Raw genomic sequence first — 6,767 nt, 5'->3', positions numbered from 1 at the left:
GTGTATGCTGAACCAGCCTTTTTTCCTGGGATGAAGCCAAATTGATCAATGTATACAATTCTCTTGATATGGTTTTGAATGTGTATAGCTAGTATTTTGTTTAGAATTTTTCATCTATGTTCATCAAGGATATTGGTCTGTAATTTTCTTGAGGTATATTTATTTGGTTTTGGTATTAATTTGATATTGGCCTCATAGAAGGTGTTTGGGAGAATTTTAATGGAAGATTATTTTGTATTTGTTTTTTTTAATTTTTTTATTGGTGCATTATATTCAAACATCATATTGTGGTAAAAAAAAAAAACTTGTGTGTACAAACATGTACACATCGCTGATTTAACCCCTGCCCAATTCTCACCCCATTCCCTCCCCATCCCTCCTTCCCTTGCTTGGCTTAGTGATTTACTTTGATATGTTTAAGTACATTGTGTGTTTTAGAGATTTTCCTATTCCCCCCTTCTTTCTCCTCCTTTAGGTTGTCTTGTTTGCTCCTCTATAGGATTTCCTTTTTCAAGAGTTCCTCGTACAACCTATTTCTCCCTAACTCTCACATATTAGGGAAAGCATCTGATTTCTTATTTTTGGTGACTGACTAATCTCACGTAGCATAATGTCCTCCAGTTCCATCCATTTCCATGAAAATGATGTAATTGAGTTTTTTTTAATGGCTGAGTAAAATTCCATTGTGTACATATCCCACAGATTTGTAATCCATTCATCTGTTGATGGACATCTTGGCTGGTTGTATAGTTGGCTATGGTTAATTGTGCAGCTATGAACATAGATACACATGCATTAGTTTGGTAGTTTGGCTTCCTATCTTTTGGGTAGATACCAAGAAGTGGTATTGCTGAATCAAATGGTAAATTTGTTCCCATTATTCTGAGGATTCTCCATACTATTTTCCAAAGTGGTTGCACTAATTTGCAATCCTACCAACAATGTCTTAGAGTTCCCACTTCTCCACATCCTTGCCAGCATCTGTTGTTGTTTGTGTTTTGAATGATTGACATTCTAGTTGAAGTTAGGTGAAATATCAGGGTAGTTTTGATTTGCATCTCTCTGACTGCCAGTGATGTTGAGCATTTTTTCATGCATTTATTGGCCATTTGAATTTCTTCTTTTGTGAAGTGTCTATTTAGTTTGTTTGCCCATTTTGTTATTGGATGCTTTGTTTTCTTAGTGTTGAGTTTCTTGAGTTCTCTGTATATTCTAAATATTAGTCCTCTATTGGTGGTGTAGGTGGCAAAAATCTTCTCTCATTCTATTAGCTCTCGATTGAGGTTCTTGATAGTTTCCTTTGCTGAACAGAAGCTCTTCAGTTTCATGCAATCCCATGTATTGATTCTCCTTTTAATTTTTTGTGCCTTTGGGGTCTTGTTGAGAAAGTGTTTATCTGTGCCTATGTGTTGCAGTGTTGGACCTATGCCCTCTTCAAGGAGCTTCAAGGTCTCTGGTTTGATTTCCAAGTCTTTGATACATTTTGAGTTGACTTTTGTACAGGGTGAAAAAGTGGGATTAATTTCCAATTTTCTGCGTATGGTTAACCAGTTTTGCCAACACCATTTGTTGAAGAGGCTATCTTTTTTCCAGTGTATGTTTTTGGCCCCTTTGTAAAAAGTCAATTGGCTTAAAGTGTGTGGACTTGTTTCTGGGTCTTCTATTCTGCTTCATTGGTCTATATATCTGTTATTTTGCCAGTATCATGCTGTTTTTTATTACAATGGCTTTGTAGTATAGTTTAAAGTCAGGTATTGTGATTCATCCTGCATGGTTTTTGTTGCTAGAACTACCTTGGCTATTCTGGGCTTTTTGTTATTCCAGACTTCACCGGACGGCTACAGCAAGCCGAGGTGAGCCGCTGCGGAACAGCCAGGCGGGATTTCTCGCCGCAGGTAAAATCTAAAGCTCCCAGTGGCTGAGCTCAGCACACGCTGCAGGGATTCAGAGTGGAAATCAAAACCAAGAAGAAATACGCCAGCCTCACGTTCGAGGGCGTAGCAGCGGCGCCATATTGCCACCGGCGGCAGCAGCAGAGAATTCACCGAATCCAGTATAGCTACATCTGCGTACTCAAGAACAGTGAGTCAAATTGCGGGCCACAGAGGAGAAATCCCAGTACTGTACTCCCTGGGACTTGACCCAGTGGGGGAGGGGCGGTGGCAGAGATATCACACCATAGGAGAACGTGCAACCTGGCACCCCAGACAGTCTAAAGCAGCCTCTATCGACTCTCTGGGTCGGAGACTCTGTGATACAACCCAGTAAAGGAGTAGTGGGGTCTGAGATACTACAGACTCGAGATCCAGAGCACCTTAAGTGAAGTCATAGAGACCAAAGGGAAGAACCCAGAGAAGGCACAAACTTCTGAAATCATGGGAAAGAGGAATAATACTGGAGCAATAAATGCCCACAACCCCACAACATCAGAACCCAATAAAACAGAAAATCAGAGATTTCTAGAAGATCAAATCAGGAAAATAACTGTAGATCCAGATAAATTTAAGGACTGATTTTTCTATGTCTCTGAGGAATGATCTTGGTAGTTTAATGGGCATTGCGTTAAATCTGTAGATAACTTTGGAAGGATGGCCATTTTAATGATATTTATTCTGCCAATCCATGAACATGGAAGGTCCTTCCATCTTCTAAGATCTTTTTTGATTTCTTTTTTCAGTGTTTTATAATTTTCTTTGTAGAGATCTTTTACCTCTTTGGTCAAGTTTATTCCTAGGTATTTTATTTTTTTGTGGGAGTTCCTGAGTGGAAGTGTTTTCTGAATTTCTTTTTCAGTGGATTTATGATTGGTGTACAGAAAAGCTTCTGATTTTTTAAGATTGATTTTGTATCCAGATACTTTGCTGAATTTGTTGATCAGATCTATAAGCTTTTTGGTTGAGTTTGTTGGGTTTTCTAAATATAGTATCATTTCATCTGCAAATAGTGAAAGTTGGAGTTCTTCTTTTCCTATTTGTACTCCTTTGATTTCCTTTTCTTCCCTTATTGTTCTAGCTAGAGTCTCTAGTATTATATTGAAGAGAAGTGGTGATAATGGACATCCTTGTCTCATTCCAGTTTCTAGGGGGAATTCTTGAAGTTTTTCCCCATTTAATATGATGTTGGCAGTGGGCTTATTGTAGATTGCCTTAATAATGTTGAGATATGTTCCTTCTATTCCAATTCTCTGCAGTGTTTTTTTTTTATCATAAATGGATGTTGAATTTTATTAAATGCTTTTTCAGCATCTATTAAAATGATCATGTGATTTTTTGCTTTGATTCTGTTTATATCATGAATTTATGAATTGATTTTTGTATATTGAACCAGCCTTGCATCCCTGAGATGAACCCTACCTGGTCATAGTGTATTATTTCCTTGATGTGGTTTTGAATGCGTGTTGCTAGTATTTTGTTTAATAGTTTTGCATCCAAGTTCATCAGAGATATAGGCCTGTAGTTTTCCTTCCTTGAATTATCTTTATTCAGTTTGGGTATTAGTGTGATGTTGGCTTCACAGAATGTATTTGGGAGAGTCCCGGTTTTTTCTATTTCATGAAATAGTTTGAGTAGTATTGGGGCTAGCTCTTCTATAAAGGTTTTATAGAACTCACTTGGGAAACCATCTGGTCCTGGGATTTTCTTTGATGGTAAGCTCTTTATTGCTGTTTCAATCTCTTTGATTGTTATTGGTTGGTTTAAGTGTTCTATATCTTCTTGACTCAGTTTAGGAAGGTTGTATTTATCTAGGAAGTTGTTGATTTCCTCTAGATTTTCCATTTTGTTGGAATATAATTTTTCAAAGTAGTTTCTGATAATCCTCTGGATTTCTATGCTGTCAGTAGTAATGTCTCCTTTTTCATCCCTTATCTTCATAATTTGGGTTGATTCTCTATTTTTTTTAATGGTTAGGTTGGTTAGAGGTTTATCAATCTTGTTAATTTTTTCAAGAAACCAGCTTTTGGTTTTGTTGATTTTCTGTATTTTTTTATTATCTGTTTCATTAATTTCTGCTCTAATTTTAATAATTTCCTGTCTTCTGTTGGCTTTGGGATTCAATTGTTCCTGCTTTTCAAGGGCTTTGAGGTGTGTTGTTAGGCTATTTATTTGAAAATTTTCTGTTTTCCTTATGTGAGCACTCAGTGCTATAAGTTTTCCTCTTAAAACTGCCTTCAAAGTGTCCCAGAGGTTTTGATATGTTGTATCTTTATTTTCGTTTGTTTTTAGAAATTTCTTGATTTCACCTCTTATATCTTCTATGACCCATTCTTCATTCAGAAGTGTGGTGTTCAGTCTCCACATGTTTATGTGTTTTCTCTGGGTCTTCTTATAGTTGATATCTGTTTCATTCCATTATGGTCTGAAATGACACAGAGAATTATATAACATTTTTCAAATTTGCTAGTGCTCATTTTGTGTCCCATGATGTGATCTATTTTGGAGAAGGTTCCGTGAGCAGCTGAGAAAAATGTAAACTCTACTGTAGTTGGGTGAAATATTCTATATGTGTCGAACAGGTCCAATTGGTTAATGGTGTTCTTTAGACCCTTTGTCTGGAAGATCGGTCTAGTGTTGTGAGAGGTGTGTTGAAGTCTTCCAGTATTACTGTATTGGGATTTATGTGTGACTTCATGTCACAAATAGTTTGATTTATGAAAGTAGCTACACCTATGTTTGCGGCATAGATGTTGATTATTGATATTTCCTCTTGCTGGATTATTCCTTTTACCAGTAAAATATGACCTTCTTTGTCTCTTCTAATAAGTTTGGGTTTGAAGTTTAACTTGTCTGATATAATAGTTGCTGCTCCTGCTTTTCTTCGAGTACCATTAGCATGGATTACCTTGCTCCAGCCCTTTATCTTGAGTTTGTTTCTATCTTTACTTGTAAGGTGTGTTTCTTATAATCAGCAGATAAATGGATTCTAGTTTTTAATTCATTTTGTCATTTTATGTCTTTTTATTGGGGAGTTGAGGCCATTTACATTCAGTTTTATTATAGAGAGATAATTTTTAATTCCTACCATGTTAAGATTTTATTTTTGTTTGAGATACTATTTATTCTTCTTTGCTTAGTTGTCTGCTGGATGGGAAATCTTGTTCCTTTGGTTCTGTCCTGTATTACCTATTTCATCTTTGCAGTTAATCTCCTTGAGTATTTTCTCTAGCGCTGGTTTTGAAGACATAAATTCCTTCAGTTTCTGTTTGTCATGGAAGCTTCTTATTTCCCCATCTAATTTGCTAGATAGTTTTGCTGGGTAGGAAATTTTTGGCTGGAAGTTGTTTTCTTTCAGAGTTTGGAATATGTTACTCCATGCCTTTCTGGCTTTCATGACTTGGTTTTGGAAGTCTGGAGTGATTCTGAATGGTTTGCCTCTGAATGTCACGTGGCCTTTTGTTTTTGATGCCTTTAAGATTCTCTCCTTGGCTTCCACATTAGTCATTTTGACAATTATGTGGCATGCAGAACCTCTTCTCTGATCCTATCTAAAGGGAGCTCGATAAGTTTCCTGGACCTGTGTATTGACCTCTTGCTCTCTGTTTGGAAATTTTTCTGCTATTAATTCATTGAAGAGATGATTGATCCCTTTGGTTTCAACTTCTTTTCCCTCCTCTATTCTGATTATTCTTAGGTTAGCTCTCTTAAAATGGGCCCATATTTCTTCAATGTCAGATTCCTGTTGTTGAATTTTTTTTCTAAATTAGAAACTTTGCGTTCATTTTTGGAGTGATCATCTTCAGAAGTGAGATTTTATTCTCCATGTTGTCTAATCAATTGTTTATACTTTGAATTGAGGCCTTTATTTCAATGATTGCATCCTTTATCTCTTTTTGACTCTCTCTGAATTCTTTCAAAAGTCCTCTATTATTTCTACAGTTATTTTCCTGATTTGATCTTCTAGAGATCTCTGGATTTCTGTGTTATCAGGTTCTGATGTTGTGAGGTTGTGGGCATTCATTGCTCCATTGTTATTTCTCTTTCCCATGATTTTAGAAGTTTGTGCCTTCTCTGGGTTCTTCCCTGGGTTACTACTACTTTACTTAAGGTGCTATGGATCTCAAGTTTGTGGTATCTCAGTCACCACTACACCTTTACTGGGTTGTATCACAAAGTCTCAGACCCAGAGAGTCAATCGAGGCTGCTTTAGACCATGGTGGGTGCCAGGTTGGGTGTTCTCCCACAGGGAGTTGTGAGTATGGTGTGATATCTCTGCCACCCACTCCCCCACTGTTTTGGACTGCAAAAATCTTCGACCTAGGGATACTATCTGCACAAGTCCCTGGGAGTGCAGTACTGGGATTTCTCCTCTAGGGGCTGCAGTTTGACTCATGGTTGTTGAGTGTGCTGATGGAGCTGTAGTGGCCTCAGTGAATTCGCTGCTGCCGCCGCTGGCAGTCTAACACTGCTGTGATGCCCTCGGCCGTGAGGCTGGCATAATTCTTCTCTGGTTTTGAGCTCCACTCTGAGTCCCTGCAGGGTGTGCTGAGCCCGGCCCTTGGGAGGTTTAGACGCTCCTTGCACTGAAAAATCTGCTGACTGCCGCCCGGCTGTTCAGCAGCTGCTCACCTCGCCTCACTGTGTACCCCTTCTCTCTGGAGACTGGTGTTGGTTGAGTGTGTTGGTCTTGAGCCATCCGGTGAACTTGACACTGCTGCCGGCAGTAAGGTGCTGCTGCCACGTCCTCGGCCATGAGGGTGGCGTATTTCTTTTCTGGTTTTGAGCTCTGCTCTGAGTCCCTGGAGGTTGTGCTGAGCCTGGTCCTTGGGAGCT

The sequence above is a fragment of the Muscardinus avellanarius genome, assembly GCF_963383645.1.
Source record: "Muscardinus avellanarius genome assembly, chromosome: 1".
NCBI lineage: Eukaryota > Metazoa > Chordata > Mammalia > Rodentia > Gliridae > Muscardinus > Muscardinus avellanarius.
This window is presented reverse-complemented; position numbering follows the sequence as displayed.